Below are 27,063 nucleotides of genomic sequence, written 5' to 3' on the forward strand. Positions count from 1 at the left end.
CGTAATACAGAGACACTAGCTATATGCACAGGTGTAACACTACACAAGAAGTAATACAGAGACACCAGCTATATGCACAGGTGTAACACTACACAGGACATAATACAGAGACACCAGCTATATGCACAGGTGTAACACTACACAGGATGTAATACAGAGACACTAGCTATATGCACAGGTGTAACACTACACAGGATGTAATACAGAGACACCAGCTATATGCACAGGTGTAATACAGAGACACCAGCTATATGCACAGGTGTAACACTACACAGGATGTAATACAGAGACACTAGCTATATGCACAGGTGTAACACTACACAGGATGTAATACAGAGACACCAGCTGTATGCACAAGTGTAACACTACACAGGATGTAATACAGAGACACCAGCTATATGCACAGGTGTAACATTACACAGGATGTAATACAGAGACACCAGCTATATGCACAGGTGTAACATTACACAGGATGTAATACAGAGACACCAGCTATATGCACAGGTGTAACACTACACAGGATGTAATACAGAGACACTAGCTATATGCACAGGTGTAACATTACACAGGACGTAATACAGAGACTCCAGCTATATGCACAGGTGTAACACTACACAGGACGTAATACAGAGACACCAGCTATATGCACAGGTGTAACACTACACAGGATGTAATACAGAGACACTAGCTATATGCACAGGTGTAACAGTACACAGGATGTAATACAGAGACGCCAGCTATATGCACAGGTGTAACACTACACAGGATGGAATACAGAGACACCAGCTGTATGCACAGGTGTAACACTACACAGGATGGAATACAGAGACACCAGCTGTATGCACAGGTGTAACACTACACAGGATGTAATACAGAGATACTAGCTATATGCACAGGTGTAACATTACACAGGATGTAATACAGAGACACCAGCTATATGCACAGGTGTAACACTACACAGGATGTAATACAGAGACACCAGCTATATGCACAGGTGTAACACTACACAGGATGTAATACAGAGATACTAGCTATATGCACAGGTGTAACATTACACAGGATGTAATACAGAGACACCAGCTATATGCACAGGTGTAACACTACACAGGATGTAATACAGAGACACCAGCTATATGCACAGGTGTAACACTACACAGGATGGAATACAGAGATACTAGCTGTATGCACAGGTGTAACACTACACAGGATGTAATACAGAGACACTAGCTATATGTACCGGTGTAACATTACACAGGATGGAATACAGAGACACTAGCTATATGCACAGGTGTAACATTACACAGGATGGAATACAGAGACACTCTTGCAGTATGCACAGGTGTAACATTACACAGTATGTAATACAGAGACACCAGCTATATGCACAGGTGTAACATTACACAGGATGGAATACAGAGACACTAGCTATATGCACAGGTGTAACACTACACAGGATGGAATACAGAGACACTCTTGCAGTATGCACAGGTGTAACATTACACAGGATGGAATACAGAGACACTCTTGCAGTATGCACAGGTGTAACATTACACAGGATGGAATACAGAGATACTCTTGCAGTATGCACAGGTGTAACATTACACAGGATGGAATACAGAGACACTAGCTATATGCACAGGTGTAACACTACACAGGATAGAATACAGAGACACTCTTGCAGTATGCACAGGTGTAACATTATACAGGATGGAATACAGAGACACTCTTGCAGTATGCACAGGTGTAACATTACACAGGATAGAATACAGAGACACTCTTGCAGTATGCACATGTGTAACATTACACAGGATGGAATACAAATACTCTTGCAGTATGCACAGGTGTAACATTACACAGGATGGAATACAGAGATACTCTTGCAGTATGCACAGGTGTAACATTACACAGGATGGAATACAGAGACACTCTTGCAGTATGCACAGGTGTAACATTACACAGTATGTAATACAGAGACACCAGCTATATGCACAGGTGTAACATTACACAGGATGGAATACAGAGACACCAGCTATATGAACAGCTGTAACATTACACAGGATGGAATACAGAGACACTAGCTATATGCACAGGTGTAACACTACACAGGATGGAATACAGAGACACTCTTGCAGTATGCACAGGTGTAACACTACACAGGATAGAATACAGAGACACTCTTGCAGTATGCACAGGTGTAACATTATACAGGATGGAATACAGAGACACTCTTGCAGTATGCACAGGTGTAACATTATACAGGATGGAATACAGAGATACTCTTGCAGTATGCACAGGTGTAACATTACACAGGATGGAATACAGACACTCTTGCAGTATGCACAGGTGTAACATTACACAGGATGGAATACAGAGACACTCTTGCAGTATGCACATGTGTAACATTACACAGGATGGAATACAGATACTCTTGCAGTATGCACAGGTGTAACATTACACAGGATGGAATACAGAGATACTCTTGCAGTATGCACAGGTGTAACATTACACAGGATGGAATACAGAGATACTCTTTCAGTATGCACAGGTGTAACATTACACAGGATGGAATACAGAGACACTAGCTATATGCACAGGTGTTACATTACACAGGATGGAATACAGAGATACTATGGCAGTATGCACAGGTGTAACATTACACAGGATGGAATACAGAGATACTCTTGCAGTATGCACAGGTGTAACATTACACAGGATGGAATACAGAGATACTCTTGCAGTATGCACAGGTGTAACATTACACAGGATGGAATACAGAGATACTCTTGCAGTATGCACAGGTGTAACATTACACAGGATGGAATACAGAGATACTCTTGCAGTATGCACAGGTGTAACATTACACAGGATGGAATACAGAGATACTCTTGCAGTATGCACAGGTGTAACATTACACAGGATGGAATACAGAGACACTAGCTATATGCACAGGTGTAACATTACACAGGATGTAATACAGAGACACCAGCTATATGCACAGGTGTAACATTACACAGGATGGAATACAGAGATACTCTTGCAGTATGCACAGGTGTAACATTACACAGGATGGAATACAGAGATACTCTTGCAGTATGCACAGGTGTAACATTACACAGGATGGAATACAGAGATACTCTGGCAGTATGCACAGGTGTAAAACTACACAGGATGGAATACAGAGACACTAGCTATATGCACAGGTGTAACATTACACAGGATGGAATACAGAGACACCAGCTATATGCACAGGTGTAACACTACACAGGATGTAATACAGAGACACCAGCTATATGCACAGGTGTAACACTACACAGGATGTAATACAGAGACACCAGCTATATGCACAGGTGTAACACTACACAGGACGTAATACAGAGACACCAGCTATATGCGCAGGTGTAACACTACACAGGACGTAATACAGAGACACCAGCTATATGCACAGGTGTAACACTACACAGGACTGAATACAGAGACACTAGCTATATGCACAGGTGTAACACTACACAGGATGTAATACAGAGACACCAGCTATATGCGCAGGTGTAACACTACACAGGATGTAATACAGAGACACCAGCTATATGCACAGGTGTAACATTACACAGGATGTAATACAGAGACACCAGCTATATGCACAGGTGTAACACTACACAGGATGTAATACAGAGACACCAGCTATATGCACAGGTGTAACATTACACAGGATGTAATACACAGACACCAGCTATATGCACAGGTGTAACACTACACAGGATGTAATACAGAGACACCAGCTATATGCACAGGTGTAACACTACACAGGATGTAATACAGAGACACCAGCTATATGCACAGGTGTAACACTACACAGGATGTAATACAGAGACACCAGCTATATGCACTGGTGTAACACTACACAGGACGTAATACAGAGACATCAGCTATATGCACAGGTGTAACAGTACACAGGATGTAATACAGAGACGCCAGCTATATGCACAGGTGTAACACTACACAGGATGGAATACAGAGACACCAGCTGTATGCACAGGTGTAACACTACACAGGATGTAATACAGAGACACCAGCTGTATGCACAGGTGTAACACTACACAGGATGTAATACAGAGATACTAGCTATATGCACAGGTGTAACATTACACAGGATGTAATACAGAGACACCAGCTATATGCACAGGTGTAACACTACACAGGATGTAATACAGAGACACCAGCTATATGCACAGGTGTAACACTACACAGGATGTAATACAGAGATACTAGCTATATGCACAGGTGTAACATTACACAGGATGTAATACAGAGACACCAGCTATATGCACAGGTGTAACACTACACAGGATGTAATACAGAGACACTAGCTATATGCACAGGTGTAACACTACACAGGATGTAATACAGAGACACCAGCTATATGCCCAGGTGTAACATTACACAGGATGTAATACAGAGACACCAGCTATATGCACAGGTGTAATACTACACAGGATGTAATACAGAGACACCGGCTATATGCACAGGTGTAACACTACACAGGATGTAATACAGAGACTCCAGCTGTATGCACGGGTGTAACACTACACAGGATGGAATACAGAGATACTCTTGCAGTATGCACAGGTGTAACATTACACAGGATGGAATACAGAGATACTCTTGCAGTATGCACAGGTGTAACATTACACAGGATGGAATACAGAGATACTCTTGCAGTATGCACAGGTGTAACATTACACAGGATGGAATACAGAGATACTCTTGCAGTATGCACAGGTGTAACATTACACAGGATGGAATACAGAGATACTCTTGCAGTATGCACAGGTGTAACATTACACAGGATGGAATACAGAGATACTCTGGCAGTATGCACAGTTGTAACATTACATAGGATGGAATACAGAGATACTCTGGCAGTATGCACAGGTGTAACATTACACAGGATGGAATACAGAGATACTCTGGCAGTATGCACAGGTGTAACACTACACAGGATCGAATACAGATACACTAGCTATATGCACAGGTGTAACACTACACAGGATGGAATACAGAGACACCAGCTATATGCACAGGTGTAACACTACACAGGATGTAATACAGCGACACCAGCTATATGCACAGGTGTAACACTACACAGGATGTAATACAGAGACACCAGCTATATGCACAGGTGTAACACTACACAGGATGGAATACAGAGACACCAGCTATATGCACAGGTGTAACATTACACAGGATGTAATACAGAGACACCAGCTATATGCACAGGTGTAATACAGAGACACCAGCTATATGCACAGGTGTAATACTACACAGGATGTAATACAGAGACACCAGCTATATGCACAGGTGTAACATTACACAGGATGTAATACAGAGACACCAGCTATATGCACAGGTGTAACATTACACAGGATGTAATACAGAGACACCAGCTATATGCACAGGTGTAACATTACACAGGATGTAATACAGAGACACCAGCTATATGCACAGGTGTAACACTACACAGGATGGAATACAGAGACACCAGCTATATGCACAGGTGTAACACTACACAGGATGGAATACAGAGACACCAGCTATATGCACAGGTGTAACACTACACAGGATGTAATACAGAGACACCAGCTATATGCACAGGTGTAACATTACACAGGATGTAATACAGAGACACCAGCTATATGCACAGGTGTAACATTACACAGGATGTAATACAGAGACACCAGCTATATGCACAGGTGTAACACTACACAGGATGGAATACAGAGACACTAGCTATATGCACAGGTGTAACACTACACAGGATGGAATACAGAGACACCAGCTATATGCACAGGTGTAACATTACACAGGATGTAATACAGAGACACCAGCTATATGCACAGGTGTAACATTACACAGGACGTAATACAGAGACACTAGCTATATGCACAGGTGTAACACTACACAGGATGGAATACAGAGACACTAGCTATATGCACAGGTGTAACACTACACAGGATGTAATACAGAGACACCAGCTATATGCCCAGGTGTAACATTACACAGGATGTAATACAGAGACACCAGCTATATGCACAGGTGTAATACTACACAGGATGTAATACAGAGACACCGGCTATATGCACAGGTGTAACACTACACAGGATGTAATACAGAGACTCCAGCTGTATGCACGGGTGTAACACTACACAGGATGGAATACAGAGATACTCTTGCAGTATGCACAGGTGTAACATTACACAGGATGGAATACAGAGATACTCTTGCAGTATGCACAGGTGTAACATTACACAGGATGGAATACAGAGATACTCTTGCAGTATGCACAGGTGTAACATTACACAGGATGGAATACAGAGATACTCTTGCAGTATGCACAGGTGTAACATTACACAGGATGGAATACAGAGATACTCTTGCAGTATGCACAGGTGTAACATTACACAGGATGGAATACAGAGATACTCTGGCAGTATGCACAGTTGTAACATTACATAGGATGGAATACAGAGATACTCTGGCAGTATGCACAGGTGTAACATTACACAGGATGGAATACAGAGATACTCTGGCAGTATGCACAGGTGTAACACTACACAGGTTCGAATACAGATACACTAGCTATATGCACAGGTGTAACACTATACAGGATGGAATACAGAGACACCAGCTATATGCACAGGTGTAACACTACACAGGATGTAATACAGCGACACCAGCTATATGCACAGGTGTAACACTACACAGGATGTAATACAGAGACACCAGCTATATGCACAGGTGTAACACTACACAGGATGTAATACAGAGACACTAGCTATATGCACAGGTGTAACACTACACAGGATGTAATACAGAGACACTAGCTATATGCACAGGTGTAATACAGAGACACCAGCTATATGCACAGGTGCAATACTACACAGGATGTAATACAGAGACACCAGCTATATGCACAGGTGTAACATTACACAGGATGTAATACAGAGACACCAGCTATATGCACAGGTGTAACATTACACAGGATGTAATACAGAGACACCAGCTATATGCACAGGTGTAACACTACACAGGATGGAATACAGAGACACCAGCTATATGCACAGGTGTAACACTACACAGGATGTAATACAGAGACACCAGCTATATGCACAGGTGTAACACTACACAGGATGTAATACAGCGACACCAGCTATATGCACAGGTGTAACATTACACAGGATGTAATACAGAGACACCAGCTATATGCACAGGTGTAACATTACACAGGATGTAATACAGAGACACCAGCTATATGCACAGGTGTAACACTACACAGGATGGAATACAGAGACACTAGCTATATGCACAGGTGTAACACTACACAGGATGGAATACAGAGACACCAGCTATATGCACAGGTGTAACACTACACAGGATGTAATACAGAGACACTAGCTATATGCGCAGGTGTAACACTACACAGGACATAATACAGAGACACTAGCTATATGCACAGGTGTAACACTACACAGGATAGAATACAGAGACACCAGCTATATACACAGGATGGAATACAGAGACACTAGCTATATGCACAGGTGTAACACTACACAGGATGTAATACAGAGACACCAGCTATATGCACAGGTGTAACATTACACAGGATGTAATACAGAGACACCAGCTATATGCACAGGTGTAACATTACACAGGACGTAATACAGAGACACTAGCTATATGCACAGGTGTAACACTACACAGGATGGAATACAGAGACACTAGCTATATGTACCGGTGTAACATTACACAGGATGGAATACAGAGACACTAGCTATATGCGCAGGTGTAACATTACACAGGATGTAATACAGAGACACCAGCTATATGCACAGGTGTAACACTACACAGGATGGAATACAGAGACACTAGCTATATGTACAGGTGTAACACTACACAGGATGTAATACAGAGACACTAGCTATATGCACAGGTGTAACACTACACAGGATGTAATACAGAGACACCAGCTATATGTACCGGTGTAACATTACACAGGATGGAATACAGAGACACTAGCTATATGCGCAGGTGTAACATTACACAGGATGTAATACAGAGACACCAGCTATATGCACAGGTGTAACACTACACAGGATGGAATACAGAGACACTAGCTATATGCACAGGTGTAACATTACACAGGATGGAATACAGAGATACTCTGGCAGTATGCACAGGTGTAACATTACACAGGATGGAATACAGAGATACTCTGGCAGTATGCACAGGTGTAACATTACACAGGATGGAATACAGAGATACTCTGGCAGTATGCACAGGTGTAACACTACACAGGATGGAATACAGAGACACTAGCTATATGCGCAGGTGTAACACTACACAGGATGTAATACAGAGACACCAGCTATATGTGCAGGTGTAACACTACACAGGATGTAATACAGTGACACTAGCTATATGCACAGGTGTAACACTACACAGGATGTAATACAGAGACACCAGCTATATGCACAGGTGTAACACTACACAGGATGGAATACAGAGACACTAGCTATATGCACAGGTGTAACATTACACAGGATGTAATACAGAGACACCAGCTATATGCACAGGTGTAACACTACACAGGATGTAATACAGAGACACCAGCTATATGCACAGGTGTAACACTACACAGGATGGAATACAGAGACACTAGCTATATGCACAGGTGTAACACTACACAGGATGTAATACAGAGACACCGGCTATATGCACAGGTGTAACACTACACAGGATGTAATACAGAGACACTAGCTATATGCACAGGTGTAACATTACACAGGATGTAATACAGAGACACCAGCTATATGCACAGGTGTAACATTACACAGGATGTAATACAGAGACACTAGCTATATGCACAGGTGTAACACTACACAGGATGTAATACAGAGACACTAGCTATATGCACAGGTGTAACACTACACAGGGTGTAATACAGAGACACCAGCTATATGCATAGGTGTAACACTACACAGGATGGAATACAGAGACACCAGCTATATGCACAGGTGTAACATTACACAGGATGTAATACAGAGACACTAGCTATATGCACAGGTGTAACACTACACAGGATGTAATACAGAGACACTAGCTATATGTACAGGTGTAACACTACACAGGATGTAATACAGAGACACCAGCTATATGTACCGGTGTAACATTACACAGGATGGAATACAGAGATACTCTTGCAGTATGCACAGGTGTAACATAACACAGGATGGAATACAGAGATACTCTGGCAGTATGCACAGGTGTAACATTACACAGGATGGAATACAGAGATACTCTGGCAGTATGCACAGGTGTAACATTACACAGGATGGAATACAGAGATACTCTGGCAGTATGCACAGGTGTAACACTACACAGGATGGAATACAGAGACACTAGCTATATGCGCAGGTGTAACACTACACAGGATGTAATACAGAGACACCAGCTATATGCGCAGGTGTAACACTACACAGGATGTAATACAGAGACACCAGCTATATGCGCAGGTGTAACACTACACAGGATGTAATACAGAGACACCAGCTATATGCACAGGTGTAACACTACACAGGATGTAATACAGAGACACCAGCTATATGCACAGGTGTAACACTACACAGGATGTAATACAGAGACACTAGCTATATGCACAGGTGTAACACTACACAGGATGGAATACAGAGACACTAGCTATATGCACAGGTGTAACACTACACAGGATGTAATACAGAGACACTGGCTATATGCACAGGTGTAACACTACACAGGATGTAATACAGAGATACCAGCTATATGCACAGGTGTAACATTACACAGGATGTAATACAGAGACACCAGCTATATGCACAGGTGTAACACTACACAGGATGTAATACAGAGACACTAGCTATATGTACAGGTGTAACATTACACAGGACGTAATACAGAGACACCAGCTATATGTACAGGTGTAACATAACACAGGATGGAATACAGAGATACTCTGGCAGTATGCACAGGTGTAACATTACACAGGATGGAATACAGAGACACTCTTGCAGTATGCACAGGTGTAACATTACACAGGATGGAATACAGAGATACTCTTGCAGTATGCACAGGTGTAACATTACACAGGATGGAATACAGAGACACCAGCTATATGCACAGGTGTAACATTACACAGGATGTAATACAGAGACACTAGCTATATGCACAGGTGTAACACTACACAGGATGTAATACAGAGACACCAGCTATATGCACAGGTGTAACATTACACAGGATGTAATACAGAGACACTCTTGCAGTATGCACAGGTGTAACATTACACAGGATGGAATACAGAGATACTCTTGCAGTATGCACAGGTGTAACATTACACAGGATGGAATACATTGCTGTGCAGTGGTCATTCATCAGAATTCTGTTAGCAAAAGGACAATTTGGCATCTCATTTCCTCGTTACAGAGACTGCTGGGCTCCTTCCTCCAGAAATGTACAAAGTGCACTTTAAGTTTAGAATGCATTCCTCCATACTCAGTACAATAGAAAAAGTATATGGTGCGGTCCCAGCTAAGGCCCTTATTCTGATTGAGTCAGATGGCTCCGAATGCGGGCAGACGGCCAATGGTTGGTGTTTGCGCATGTGCAGAGGTGTATCTGCACATGTGCGAACATCACACACGTCTGAATATGGCGTGAATTCTGTACAGAAAGTGATCGGTTTGAACAATCCGAACAGGGGGTGGAGAGGGGCATGAAGGGCTGTTTGGGCTCATTACCATATGCGTACACCCCACGTTTTGGTGTTGCCATGAAAACGCTGGGCGTACGTATGGTAATCTGACCGTGACGAACGTGCGGGGGGCGGACAGCTGACATAGCCGGATGTCAGCTGCCCGCCCATATCCATGCTTTTGCACTGAGAAATGCCCGAGTGGTCTGGAGCACTCGGTGCTGCCTGACCACTCGGTCCAGCATTCGATGGTCGGAGGTGTTCACATACAAAAATCCACTCGCAGTCCGTTCGGTCGGCGTCTTACCGCATTCGGATGGTGTGAGCGATCCGTACGGAAGGCGGGGCTAAGAACACTCGGTTCCTGTCTGAAATTACGCATCTGACCGATTCAACTAGAATAAGGGCCTAAGCGCTGAACATACAGTATCTCCCCCACTCCATCACAAAGACCACCACTTCCAGGCCCTCCACGTGGAGCAAGGCGAGGTAGAAGCAGTACTCAAAAGAATAAAACCTAAGAAGGCTGCAGGACCAGATGGTGTGTCACCATCCAGCCTTAGGACCTGAGCAGCTCAGCTCGCCCCCATCTTCGCAACACTATTCAACTCCTCCCTGGACTTGTGCAAGGTTCCTGCCTGCTTCAAACGCTCTATCATCGTCCCGGTCCCTAAGAAAACACCCGCGAAGGACCTAAATGACTTCAGGCCAATTGCACTAACCTCAGTGGCCATGAAAGCATTCGAAAGACTAGTACTGAAGCACCAGAGAGAAGTGACAAACTCTCACCTTGACCCCGAGCAGTTCGTCTACCAGGTGAACAGAAGTGTAGAGGATGCGGTCAACCTCGGGCTGCACCATATTTTACAACACCTCGACCACCAAGGCACCTATGCAAGAGTCCTATGCGTGGACTTCAGCTCATCATTTAACACTATCGTCCCCGGCATCCTGCAGCCATATCTCCTCTCCTTAGGAGTCCCAGGATCAACATGCTCATGGATAGTGGACTTTCTAATGGCAAGGGAACAGGTGGTCAAAGCCGGCGCCTTCTCGTCCAGCACACGAACAATCAGTACTGGAGCCCCCCAATGATGCGTCCTCTCCCCTCTACTCTTCTCTCTCTACATGAATGACTGCACCTCAGCTGAGCAGTCAGTGAAAATCATCAAATTCGCAGATGACACCACTATTATCGGCCTAATCAAGGATGGCGATGAGGCCGCGTACAGGCGTGCAGTGGAGAAGCTGACACAGTGGTGCAGCAGCAACAACCTCGATCTAAACCCCACCAAAACAGTTGAGATGGTTGTCGACTACAGGAAAAAAACAAATGCACTGGTCCCGCTAACAATAGCCAACGCAGTGGTGTCACGGGTTGAATCCTAGGGACAACCATGTCCAGTGACCTAAGATAACCGCAAACATCAAAAAGGCCCAACAGCGCCTGTTCTTCCTGAGGCAACTCAGGAAATTCAACATCCCACAGGAGCTGCTGTGCGTATTCTACACCGCCATCGTGGAGTCTGTCTTATGTTCCTTGATCACAATCTGGTACGGTGGCGCAAGCGAGAATGACAAACAAAAACTGCAGAGGGTAGTGAAGACTGAGGAAAGGATCATAGGGACCGACCTCCCCCCAATAAGGGATCTGTTCTCATCCAGGGTAAGGAAACGCGCTGAGAAGATCACGAAGGACAAGCTGCATCCCGGTCACAACCTGTTCGACATCCGTAAGACGATTCAGGTCCATCCCCGTCAAAACAACCAGATCCGCAAGAAGCTTCTTTCCGTTAGCCGTCCATCACCTGAACAATCCAATCAAAGCGAATACAATCCCAATATCAACAGCCAAACAACGTGTCCCTACTTGGCGACCTGACCACCATAGTCGTAGCTAAAAATTAAATGCTTGTAATGTCTTTATGTAATATATGTAATGTCTCCCTCCCCCCCTTTTCATCCCTGCTTGATGCTGCACTGTAATCCACAAAAAATACCTAGTGTGCGCAAGCATACATGGCCAATAAAGCTGATGCTATACATTTCATGAATACATACAGTATAAAGTATGTGCCTTGTGCCCAGCAGCGGGCTTCCCATGTCCAGGCACTACACCAATACATATACCATGTGCCCAGCAGCAGGCTTCCCATGTCCAGGCATTATCCCAATACATATACCATGTGCCCAGCAGCAGGCTTCCCATGTCCAGGCACTACAGCAATGCATATACCATGTGCCCAGCAGCAGGCTTCCCATATCCAGGCACTACAGCAATACATATACCATGTGCCCAGCAGCAGGCTTCCCATATCCAGGCACTACACCAATACATATACCATGTGCCCAGCAGCAGGCTTCCCATGTCCAGGCACTACAGCAATACATATACCATGTGTCCAGCAGCAGGCGTCCTATATCCAGGCTCTACAGCAATACATACACCATGTGCCCAGCAGCAGGCGTCCTATATCCAGGCACTACAGCAATACATATACCATGTGCCCAGCAGCGGGCTTCTCATGTCCAGGCACTACACCAATACATATACCATGTGCCCAGCAGTGGGCTTCCCATGTCCAGGCACTACATCAATACATATACCATGTGCCCTGTGTCATGAACCATCATTTGTGCACCCCCCCGCACCTGGATCATGAGGGGGTAGACACCCCAAAATTCCTAAATACAGCCCAGAGACACAGACACCCTCTTAGCTGAATTCATAGACTGCAACCTCCTGGGAGCTGTGCCTCTCACACTAATGGAGCTATCCACAGGACTGTGTGTTCTATAGTAATAGAATGTGACTTTATTAGATACCAGATGTTTCGGGAAGTAGTCCCTTGTTCTTATAAGTGTTGTGCCTATCAGGGCATATACCCCTGAGCCTGATAGATGTCTGTCTCCGTAATGTACTGTTTATTGCATGTGTGCAATTTCCTGCCATCCAGTGTGTGAGTGATACATGGGACAGCCAGGACTGACCCCCCCTCTCCCCCTGCGCTCACAACCCCCCTGCACAGGAAGCAGCAATCAGCTGAGGGGGCTGTGACATCACAAATGACTACAAGGGGTTAACATGGCTCATTATACAATCCCAAAGTGGACATTTTCCTTATCAGCATAATTACCTGGCCTTTGTTCTAAGGGCAGTCATTGCAGACTACATGTCTCCAAAACCACAGGGGGTCTCCACATAGCTCTGAGACACCTTCTAAAGAGCAGGATTGAAATCCCTCCAATCAGGACACTCCGTGAGGTCACCAGGGGAGCGGAGCATTCTGGGAGGATGGAAGTTTTGAAGAGGGCTCGCACCAGGGGTGGGGGTTGTTGTTGAGTTTGAGAGACTGCAGAGAGAGGCGGCTGCCAGGAACCAAGCCTGTCCGCCTGGTGCTGGTAGATGGGGACACAGCCAAGCATACTGCCCCCACCAGAGCATCACAGGTGCCTGGCTTAAGTGTGCCAGCAGGAGCTGGGTGACTTTTCCAGGGTGCCCTACTCCCAGGAGTAGTGATTGGCGCAGGCCAAGATCAGCAGGACACCATCATCGCCCTCCCAGCAACCAACATCCAGCAGACGCAAGTATTCCCTGAGGTGGATATTCCCGGTATTGGGGGAGGGGTTCTTGCTTTGTGTGGTTCTAGTCATATTGGTCTATTCATAACTGTGTTTAATGTAATGCTACCTGTATATATATGTACATAGTGTGGTTACGGTTTACATGTTTATTTAGTCTCTATGTAATAAAGGTTCCGTTGGACCTTGCTATTGCGTGCTTTCTGTGTGATCGCAGAATCGTGTGTGGCCCCAGGACCCGTGCAAAGCTCTAAACGCTGCCTTTCTCAAGGCGGAAATTACATGAGGCAAAAGTAATGCACATTATGAGCCTGGGGTCGTCACAATTGGTGGCAGCGGTGGGGATCACACAGGCCCGACGTCCGGGCAGAGCCAGGGGTCCGTATCGGTATGCGGCCAAGCTCTAAAGGCGCAATAGTCCGTAACCCAGTAGTATAGAACCACACAGAGCAGAGCTCTTATAAACCTAGCTGGAACACCGGGGAGGAAGAAAAAGGTTCCTGTGCGAGGGCATTACGCGAGGGAAGAATTCCGCTTAAGTGCCTGCTTGTCCAGGGGACTTTCCCTGCAAGCGTGAGAACGGTGGAGTGTGCCGTGGCCCAGAAACGGAAGCTGAAGTGAGGGGGTTCAGCAAGTGACGCTGGCCAAGCCCTACTAGTGCAGCACGTTTGGAGAATGGGGCCAGGAAAAGGACAGAAACGTCTAAAGAGAGGCAAGAGGTGCCCCCAGTTGCCCAGAGCAGTGAGGCTCATAGATGAGGAATCGTCATGGAGTCGTCTGGCTGAGGAATGGGACCTGAGCAGTCCATCCACGCTGATGCAGCCCCTCTGGGAGGATTGGGAAGCAGCATATCGGTGGATTAATGTATGGACAGGAGCTACTACAGAGGAGAAAGCAGCTTACCTGACCGATGAATTTAAGCAGTATGTATCTGAGGCTGCTGCAGGAAACCTGCTGCATACGGTGGCGTGGAAGGCTTTTGTCACAGAAGTAAGTAACGCCACGCATCAGCTAATGCACAGAAGCCGGGTCGCTGAGGCCAGCGTGCCAGCACCGGGTAAAGTGGGTCCTGGGAAGGAGCCCGCGAAGAGAACTCAAAGGGAGGAGGAGTTGATGGTGCCACCGGGGTGGATGACCGAGGGGTCCACTACCGAGATCCCAGGGGGGGAGGCGGAGGATCTGTGGCCTGCAGAATCTGGAGCTCCATTAGCGAGAATGAGTCTGGAGGACCTAATTGCGGAATGGAGGCTACGATGCAGCACACCCCCCGAAGGCCGCTCACACTGCACTCTTATTCGATGGGTGTACGAGCAGCAAGAGGACCCGCTACATGCGTTCAGCGCGTATAGAAACTGTGTCCTGTGTCCAGGGGAACTGAGAAGTGTCCAGGAGCAGTTGCAGTGTCTCCTGCATTGCTATGAGAATGCAGAGAGAGTCGCCCTAGCACAGGGGCAGCTGAATTCTCCAGAGTGGCTGGACCAGTGTCAGAGGGTAGAGGCAGAGGAACGTCGGCTGCTGCAGCTTGTGCATCCGCACAGAGACACTGAACTAAATTCCCCTCTGACACCGGGAGAAATCACAGAACTGTTCCCATTCAGCGAGTTGGGAAATGAGGAACGAGCTGTGGAGTGTCCCTGCGATTTCGCACCAGGGACCTGGGACTCCCAAGGAGCCCTATCATCATGGACTGTGTCTGTTGCAGATGGACATTGGGAAGGGGATATCTATTCCCCCTGCATTGTGCCAAGTAGTGTGGCAGAGCTGGGCACTGTGGCCCCACATGGTGATGATGGACTGGTGCACACAAAAATGGCACCCCAGGAAGAATGGCAGTACATCTTCCCTTTTGCAGATGTGGGAGATGGAGACTTTGAAACTAGCGGCCAGGGGGTCTGCAATGATTGTGCCCCAGCCGAGGGGGCAGTAATTCTCCCTTACAGGACCACCAGCGGCCCAGCGAATGAGGGCATCTTGCCCCAGGAGCCCCAGCATATTCAGCAGGGGGAGATGGAAGGAAATGTGTCTGGTGTGTGCTCCGCCGCTCCACCCCCCCAGGAGGATTATCCAGGACTGTTCCCACTTAGCCATCAGAGCCAGGAGGATCTGAAGACAAAAGGCAGGTATGTGACCGGGGTGCCAGAGCAGGGAGCCGAGGCTGGGGTGCAGCGCTACTGTGAGTCCCCTGCAAGAGTGACTGACTGTAATTATGTGCCCGGGGAGCCGCTGCAGCCAACAGGCAGCCAAGCAAGCAAACATGGAGGGGATGGTCAGAGGCATAGCTCATCACCCCCCTGCGCCTCAGAGGAAGACACCTCACCACCCAGCATGGCACGAGCAAGAGAATGTGAGTTTGCACCTGGGGCTGGGTGGGAGATGCCAGCAGTGCTGCTGTACAATGCCACCCCACCAGTCCCTCTCATAGCCAGGCTGGGGAAGCAGTGCACCCTGGGGAAGATGGAAGTTTGCCCAGGGGAGGCCCAGCAGTTGTTGTTCCAAGGGCTGGGGGAGGTGTTCGACCCAAAGGGGGAAGCTTTTGAGGGAAGAGCAGGAGAAGGATTGCGGATACCCCCTGCTCTTCTGCAGCCATGGGGTGGAGGAGAATTCCCTGGGCCACTGCCTATTGCTAGGGGCAGGTGGGGGCACAGTGTGCGGAAGCCCTGCGAGGTGGATGAACAGACAGGGATGGAAGGTTGCCCAGTGGAGGCCCAGCAGTTTCCGGGGCTGGGGGAGGTTTCCGACCCAAGTGGGGTGGAGGTGAAGGCGTTGGAGGGAGGAACATTGTCGGTACCCACCACTCCTCTACAGCCAACATCAGCACTGTTGTTGAGAGCGGCCAGGTTCCATGATGCTGGTCTGAGTGCGCAGATCAGGCCTCTCCCAGTTGCGCCAGAGGCGGAGGGAGGAGGAACAACCAAAAGGGAAGGCGAGGAGGAAAGCTTTCCACATGACAGGGGAAAACCCGGTCACGGGGATGCGGGAAGGTGTGTTACAAATGGTAAACTGCTGACCTCAGACCCCACTCACCCGGACCAGGAGCCGGTCCTCCCCAAGGGTAACATATGCACACCTTGGGGTGACCCAGGCGGGAAAGGGGTGATGTCGGCCCAGGCCACAGAAGTAGTGGTTATACCTGACCCGCAGCACCTGGGACGATTCGCCAAACCCAAGAGGAAGAAGGAACACCCAAAGGGTTGTGGGTTGTCCCGACAGGATGAGCGGGATCATGCCCGCATGCGATCTCTGGGCCCGGTCATCCTGACTGGCTCCGATCGCGGAGCTAGCCCCTCTGACCGGATTTAGGAAGGGGGAGGTGTGTCATGAACCATCATTTGTGCACCCCCCCGCACCTGGATCATGAGGGGGTAGACACCCCAAAATTCCTAAATACAGCCCAGAGACACAGACACCCTCTTAGCTGAATTCATAGACTGCAACCTCCTGGGAGCTGTGCCTCTCACACTAATGGAGCTATCCACAGGACTGTGTGTTCTATAGTAATAGAATGTGACTTTATTAGATACCAGATGTTTCGGGAAGTAGTCCCTTGTTCTTATAAGTGTTGTGCCTATCAGGGCATATACCCCTGAGCCTGATAGATGTCTGTCTCCGTAATGTACTGTTTATTGCATGTGTGCAATTTCCTGCCATCCAGTGTGTGAGTGATACATGGGACAGCCAGGACTGACCCCCCCTCTCCCCCTGCGCTCACAACCCCCCTGCACAGGAAGCAGCAATCAGCTGAGGGGGCTGTGACATCACAAATGACTACAAGGGGTTAACATGGCTCATTATACAATCCCAAAGTGGACATTTTCCTTATCAGCATAATTACCTGGCCTTTGTTCTAAGGGCAGTCATTGCAGACTACATGTCTCCAAAACCACAGGGGGTCTCCACATAGCTCTGAGACACCTTCTAAAGAGCAGGATTGAAATCCCTCCAATCAGGACACTCCGTGAGGTCACCAGGGGAGCGGAGCATTCTGGGAGGATGGAAGTTTTGAAGAGGGCTCGCACCAGGGGTGGGGGTTGTTGTTGAGTTTGAGAGACTGCAGAGAGAGGCGGCTGCCAGGAACCAAGCCTGTCCGCCTGGTGCTGGTAGATGGGGACACAGCCAAGCATACTGCCCCCACCAGAGCATCACAGGTGCCTGGCTTAAGTGTGCCAGCAGGAGCTGGGTGACTTTTCCAGGGTGCCCTACTCCCAGGAGTAGTGATTGGCGCAGGCCAAGATCAGCAGGACACCATCATCGCCCTCCCAGCAACCAACATCCAGCAGACGCAAGTATTCCCTGAGGTGGATATTCCCGGTATTGGGGGAGGGGTTCTTGCTTTGTGTGGTTCTAGTCATATTGGTCTATTCATAACTGTGTTTAATGTAATGCTACCTGTATATATATGTACATAGTGTGGTTACGGTTTACATGTTTATTTAGTCTCTATGTAATAAAGGTTCCGTTGGACCTTGCTATTGCGTGCTTTCTGTGTGATCGCAGAATCGTGTGTGGCCCCAGGACCCGTGCAAAGCTCTAAACGCTGCCTTTCTCAAGGCGGAAATTACATGAGGCAAAAGTAATGCACATTATGAGCCTGGGGTCGTCACACCCAGCAGCAGGCTTCCCATGTCCAGGCACTACAGCAATACATATACCATGTGCCCAGCAGCGGGCTTCCCATGTCCAGGCACTACACCAATACATATACCATGTGCCCAGCAGCAGGCTTCCCATGTCCAGGCATTATCCCAATACATATACCATGTGCCCAGCAGCAGGCTTCCCATGTCCAGGCACTACAGCAATGCATATACCATGTGCCCAGCAGCAGGCTTCCCATGTCCAGGCGCTACAGCAATACATATACCATGTGTCCAGCAGCAGGCGTCCTATATCCAGGCTCTACAGCAATACATACACCATGTGCCCAGCAGCAGGCTTCCCATATCCAGGCACTACAGCAATACATATACCATGTGCCCAGCAGCAGGCATCCCATATCCAGGCACTACAGCAATACATATACCTTGTGCCCAGCAGCGGGCATCCTATATCCAGGCACTACAGCAATACATATACCATGTGCCCAGCAGAAGGCGTCCCATATCCAGGCATTACAGCAATACATATACCATTTGCCCAGCCGCAGGCTTCCCATGTCCAGGCACTACACCAATACATATACCTTGTGTCCAGTAGCGGGCTTCCCATGTCCAGGCACTACACCAATACATATACCATGTGTCCAGCAGCGGGCTTCCCATGTCCAGGCACTTCACCAATACATATACCATGTGCCCAGCAGAAGGCGTCCCATATCCAGGCATTACAGCAATACATATACCATGTGTCCAGCAGCGGGCTTCCCATGTCCAGGCACTACACCAATACATATACCATGTGCCCAGCAGCAGGCTTCCCATGTCCAGGCACTACACCAATACATATACCATGTGCCCAGCAGCGGGCTTCCCATGTCCAGGCACTACACCAATACATATACCATGTGTCCAGCAGCGGGTGTCCCATATCCAGGCACTACACCAATACATATACCATGTGCCCAGCAGTGGGCTCCCATATCCAGGCACTACAGCAATACATATACCATGTGCCCAGCAGCAGGCTTCCCATGTCCAGGCACTACACCAATACATATACCTTGTGTCCAGCAGCGGGCTTCCCATGTCCAGGCACTACACCAATACATATACCATGTGTCCAGCAGCGGGCTTCCCATGTCCAGGCACTACACCAATACATATACCATGTGCCCAGCAGCGGGCTTCCCATGTCCAGGCACTACACCAATACATATACCATGTGTCCAGCAGCGGGTGTCCCATATCCAGGCACTACACCAATACATATACCATGTGCCCAGCAGTGGGCTCCCATATCCAGGCACTACAGCAATACATATACCTTGTGCCCAGCAGCGGACTACCCATATCCAGGCACTACAGCAATACATATACCATGTGCCCAGCAGCGGGCTTCCCATATCCAGGCACTACAGCAATACATATACCATGTGCCCAGCAGCGGGCTTCCCATGTCCAGGCACTACACCAATACATATACCATGTGCCCAGCAGCGGGCTTCCCATGTCCAGGCACTACAGCAATACATATACCTTGTGCCGAGCAGCGGACTACCCATATCCAGGCACTACACCAATACATATACCTTGTGCCCAGCAGTGGGCGTCCCATATCCAGGCACTACACCAATACATATACCATGTGCCCAGCAGCAGGCGTCCTATATCCAGGCACTACACCAATACATATACCATGTGCCCAGCAGCAGGCGTCCCATATCCAGGCACTACACCAATACATATACCTTGTGCCCAGCAGCGGGCGTCCCATATCCAGGCACTACACCAATACATATACCATGTGCCCAGCAGTGGGCGTCCCATATCCAGGCACTACAGCAATACATATACCTTGTGCCCAGCAGCGGGCGTCCCATATCCAGGCACTACACCAATACATATACCATGTCCCCAGCAGCGGGCGTCCCATATCCAGGCACTACAGCAATACATATACCATGTGCCCAGCAGCGGGTGTCCCATATCCAGGCACTACATATACCATGTGCCCAGCAGCGGGCGTCCCATATCCAGGCACTACCCCATACATATACCATGTGCCAAGCAGCGGGCGTCCCATATCTAGGCACTACACCAATACATATACCATGTGCCCAGCAGCGGGCTTCCCATGTCCAGGCACTACAGCAATACATATACCATGTGTCCAGCAGCAGGCGTCCTATATCCAGGCACTACACCAATACATATACCATGTGCCCAGCAGCAGGCGTCCCATATCCAGGCACTACACCAATACATATACCATGTGCCCAGCAGCAGGCGTCCTATATCCAGGCACTACACCAATACATATACCATGTGCCCAGCAGCAGGCGTCCCATATCCAGGCACTACACCAATACATATACCTTGTGCCCAGCAGCGGGCGTCCCATATCCAGGCACTACACCAATACATATACCATGTGCCCAGCAGCGGGCGTCCCATATCCAGGCACTACAGCAATACATATACCATGTGCCCAGCAGCGGGTGTCCCATATCCAGGCACTACATATACCATGTGCCCAGCAGCGGGCGTCCCATATCCAGGCACTACCCCATACATATACCATGTGCCAAGCAGCGGGCGTCCCATATCCAGGCACTACACCAATACATATACCATGTGCCCAGCAGCGGGCTTCCCATGTCCAGGCACTACAGCAATACATATACCATGTGTCCAGCAGCGGGCTTCCCATGTCCAGGCACTACAGCAATACATATACCATGTGCCCAGCAGCGGGCTTCCCATGTCCAGGCACTACACCAATACATATACCATGTGCCCAGCAGTGGGCTCCCATATCCAGGCACTACACCAATACATATACCATGTGCCCAGCAGCGGGCTTCCCATGTCCATACACTACAGCAATACATATACCATGTGCCCAGCAGCAGGCTTCCCATGTCCAGGCACTACAGCAATACATATACCATGTGCCCAGCAGCAGGCTTCCCATGTCCAGGCACTACACCAATACATATACCATGTGCCCAGCAGCGGGCTTCCCATGTCCAGGCACTACACCAATACATATACCATGTGCCCAGCAGTGGGCTCCCATATCCAGGCACTACAGCAATACATATACCTTGTGCCCAGCAGCGGACTACCCATATCCAGGCACTACAGCAATACATATACCATGTGCCCAGCAGCGGGCTTCCCATATCCAGGCACTACAGCAAAACATATACCATGTGCCCAGCAGCGGGCTTCCCATATCCAGGCACTACACCAATACATATACCATGTGCCCAGCAGCGGGCGTCCCATATCCAGGCAATACAGCAATACATATACCATGTGCCCAGCAGCAGGCGTCCTATATCCAGGCACTACAGCAATACATATACCATGTGCCCAGCAGTGGGCTCCCATATCCAGGCACTACAGCAATACATATACCTTGTGCCCAGCAGCGGACTACCCATATCCAGGCACTACACCAATACATATACCTTGTGCCCAGCAGTGGGCGCCCCATATCCAGGCACTACACCAATACATATACCATGTGCCCAGCAGCGGGCTTCCCATATCCAGGCACTACACCAATACATATACCATGTGCCCAGCAGCGGGCGTCCCATATCCAGGCACTACAGCAATACATACACCATGTGCCCAGCAGCAGGCTTCCCATATCCAGGCACTACAGCAATACATATACCATGTGCCCAGCAGCAGGCATCCCATATCCAGGCACTACAGCAATACATATACCTTGTGCCCAGCAGCGGGCATCCTATATCCAGGCACTACAGCAATACATATACCATGTGCCCAGCAGCAGGCTTCCCATGTCCAGGCATTACAGCAATACATATACCATGTGTCCAGCAGCAGGCGTCCTATATCCAGGCTCTACAGCAATACATACACCATGTGCCCAGCAGCAGGCGTCCTATATCCAGGCACTACCCCAATACATATACCATGTGCCCAGCAGCGGGCGTCCCATATCCAGGCACTACAGCAATACATATACCATGTGCCCAGCAGCAGGCTTCCCATATCCAGGCACTACAGTAATACATATACCATGTGCCCAGCAGCGGGCTTCCTATGTCCAGGCACTACAGCAATACATATACCTTGTGTACAGCAGCGGGCTTCCCATATCCAGGCACTACAGCAATACATATACCATGTGCCCAGCAGCAGGCGTCCCATATCCAGGCACTACACCAATACATATACCATGTGCCCAGCAGCGGGCTTCCCATGTCCAGGCACTACAGCAATACATATACCATGTGTCCAGCAGCGGGCTTCCCATGTCCAGGCACTACAGCAATACATATACCATGTGCCCAGCAGAGGGCTTCCCATGTCCAGGCACTACAGCAATACATATACCATGTGCCCAGCAGCATGTTTCCCATGTCTAGGCACTACAGCAATACATATACCATGTGCCCAGCAGAGGGCTTCCCATGTCCAGGCACTACAGCAATACATATACCATGTGCCCAGCAGCAGGCTTCCCATGTCCAGGCACTACCCCAATACATATACCATGTGCCCAGCAGCGGGCTTCCCATATCCAGACACTACAGCAATACATATACCATGTGCCCAGCAGCAGGCGTCCCATATCCAGGCTCTACAGCAATACATATACCATGTGCCCAGCAGCAGGCTTCCCATATCCAGGCACTACAGCAATACATATACCTTGTGCCCAGCAGCGGGCATCCCATATCCAGGCACTACAGCAATACATATACCATGTGCCCAGCAGCGGGCTTCCCATATCCAGGCACTACAGCAATACATATACCATGTGCCCAGCAGCAGGCTTCCCATGTCCAGGCACTACACCAATACATATACCATGTGCCCAGCAGCGGGCTTCCCATGTCCAGGCACTACACCAATACATATACCATGTGTCCAGCAGCGGGTGTCCCATATCCAGGCACTACACCAATACATATACCATGTGCCCAGCAGCGGGTGTCCCATATCCAGGCACTACAGCAATACATATACCATGTGTCCAGCAGCAGGCGTCCTATATCCAGGCTCTACAGCAATACATACACCATGTGCCCAGCAGCAGGCGTCCTATATCCAGGCACTACCCCAATACATATACCATGTGCCCAGCAGCGGGCGTCCCATATCCAGGCACTACAGCAATACATATACCATGTGCCCAGCAGCAGGCTTCCCATATCCAGGCACTACAGTAATACATATACCATGTGCCCAGCAGCGGGCTTCCTATGTCCAGGCACTACAGCAATACATATACCTTGTGTACAGCAGCGGGCTTCCCATATCCAGGCACTACAGCAATACATATACCATGTGCCCAGCAGCAGGCGTCCCATATCCAGGCACTACACCAATACATATACCATGTGCCCAGCAGCGGGCTTCCCATGTCCAGGCACTACAGCAATACATATACCATGTGTCCAGCAGCGGGCTTCCCATGTCCAGGCACTACAGCAATACATATACCATGTGCCCAGCAGAGGGCTTCCCATGTCCAGGCACTACAGCAATACATATACCATGTGCCCAGCAGCAGGCTTCCCATGTCCAGGCACTACAGCAATACATATACCATGTGCCCAGCAGAGGGCTTCCCATGTCCAGGCACTACAGCAATACATATACCATGTGCCCAGCAGCAGGCTTCCCATGTCCAGGCACTACCCCAATACATATACCATGTGCCCAGCAGCGGGCTACCCATATCCAGGCACTACACCAATACATATACCATGTGCCCAGCAGCAGGCTTCCCATGTCCAGGCACTACCCCAATACATATACCATGTGCCCAGCAGAGGGCTTCCCATGTCCAGGCACTACAGCAATACATATACCATGTGCCCAGCAGCAGGCTTCCCATGTCCAGGCACTACAGCAATACATATACCATGTGCCCAGCAGCGGGCTTCCCATATCCAGACACTACAGCAATACATATACCATGTGCCCAGCAGCAGGCGTCCCATATCCAGGCTCTACAGCAGGGGTGGGGAACCTCAGGCCCTGGGGCCGTATGCGGCCCCCGTAGCCGGTGTGAGTGGCCCTCCCACCCGTTGCCAGGAGTCAAGTACAGGGGAATTCTCGCAAGAAGTAGGTAGTTCTTGCGAGATTCCTCTTAATTAACAGCAGCCGGAGACTGTCAGTCCTATTCAGTGGCAGCCGCCAGAGCGTGGAACGGCTGCAGCAGGACAATTTGTAAGAGAAATTTTTACATATGGCCCCCGAAGGATTTTTTCCCCATACAAATGGCCCTTGGCACAAAAAAGGTTCCTCATCCCTGCTCTACAGCAATACATATACCATGTGCCCAGCAGCAGGCTTCCCATATCCAGGCACTACAGCAATACATATACCTTGTGCCCAGCAGCGGGCATCCCATATCCAGGCACTACAGCAATACATATACCATGTGCCCAGCAGCGGGCTTCCCATATCCAGGCACTACAGCAATACATATACCATGTGCCCAGCAGCAGGCTTCCCATGTCCAGGCACTACACCAATACATATACCATGTGCCCAGCAGCGGGCTTCCCATGTCCAGGCACTACACCAATACATATACCATGTGTCCAGCAGCGGGTGTCCCATATCCAGGCACTACACCAATACATATACCATGTGCCCAGCAGCGGGTGTCCCATATCCAGGCACTACAGCAATATATTTACCATGTGCCCAGCAGCGGGCGTCGCATATCCAGGCACCACACCAATACATATACCATTTGCCCAGCAGCGGGCTTCCCATGTCCAGGCACTACAACAATACATATACCATGTGCCCAGCAGCGGGCTTCCCATGTCCAGGCACTACACCAATACATATACCATGTGCCCAGCAGTGGGCTCCCATATCCAGGCACTACAGCAATACATATACCTTGTGCCCAGCAGCGGACTACCCATATCCAGGCACTACAGCAATACATATACCTTGTGCCCAGCAGTGGGCGTCCCATATCCAGGCACTACACCAATACATATACCATGTGCCCAGCAGCAGGCGTCCTATATCCAGGCACTACACCAATACATATACCTTGTGCCCAGCAGCAGGCGTCCTATATCCAGGCACTACACCAATACATATACCATGTGCCCAGCAGTGGGCGTCCCATATCCAGGCACTACAGCAATACATATACCATGTGCCCAGCAGCAGGCGTCCCATATCCAGGCACTACACCAATACATATACCTTGTGCCCAGCAGCGGGCGTCCCATATCCAGGCACTACACCAATACATATACCATGTGCCCAGCAGTGGGCGTCCCATATCCAGGCACTACACCAATACATATACCATGTGCCCAGCAGCGGGCGTCCCATATCCAGGCACTACATTTATACATATACCATGTGCCCAGCAGCGGGTGTCCCATATCCAGGCACTACATATACCATGTGCCCAGCAGCGGGCGTCCCATATCCAGGCACTACCCCATACATATACCATGTGCCAAGCAGCGGGCGTCCCATATCCAGGCACTACACCAATACATATACCATGTGCCCAGCAGCGGGCTTCCCATGTCCAGGCACTACAGCAATACATATACCATGTGTCCAGCAGCGGGCTTCCCATGTCCAGGCACTACAGCAATACATATACCATGTGCCCAGCAGCAGGCTTCCCATGTCCAGGCACTACAGCAATACATATACCATGTGCCCAGCAGCGGGCTTCCCATGTCCAGGCACTACAGCAATACATATACCTTGTGCCCAGCAGCGGGCTTCCCATATCCAGGCACTACAGCAATACATACTGTATAAAATGTTTAAAACACATTTAAAACCTGTTAAATGCCCTTGTCCAAAATGGCACCATGGCACAGAAGGTTAACCCCTTTAGTGCCATGGCAGCCATTACCCACATGTGCCGGGGTCTCCGGCCACAGGCACTTACAACCTGAGTACATCTGGGTTATTACCCCATCACGTGCCCAGCTGCTGCTTCAGTAAGACTGGGGTGGGGGCCATTTGGGCGTGACACACCTTATCTCAGAAATACTGTATATTCTGCACAAACAAACCAGGAACTTTCCTACTACGTTTCCCATATTGAGTCCATGGCTA

The 27,063-nt window shown here is 48.7% G+C and overlaps 1 protein-coding gene across 1 annotated transcript in view; it reads right to left on the reverse strand.

The window, feature by feature from the left end:
- The window catches only part of WDR97 (WD repeat domain 97), a 305,848-nt gene that overhangs the window by 230,630 nt on the left and 48,155 nt on the right, over positions 1–27,063 (reverse strand). The window lies entirely within an intron of this gene.

The sequence above is a fragment of the Crinia signifera genome, chromosome 5 (assembly GCF_055691185.1).
Source record: "Crinia signifera chromosome 5, ASM5569118v1, whole genome shotgun sequence".
NCBI classification, from domain to species: domain Eukaryota; kingdom Metazoa; phylum Chordata; class Amphibia; order Anura; family Myobatrachidae; genus Crinia; species Crinia signifera.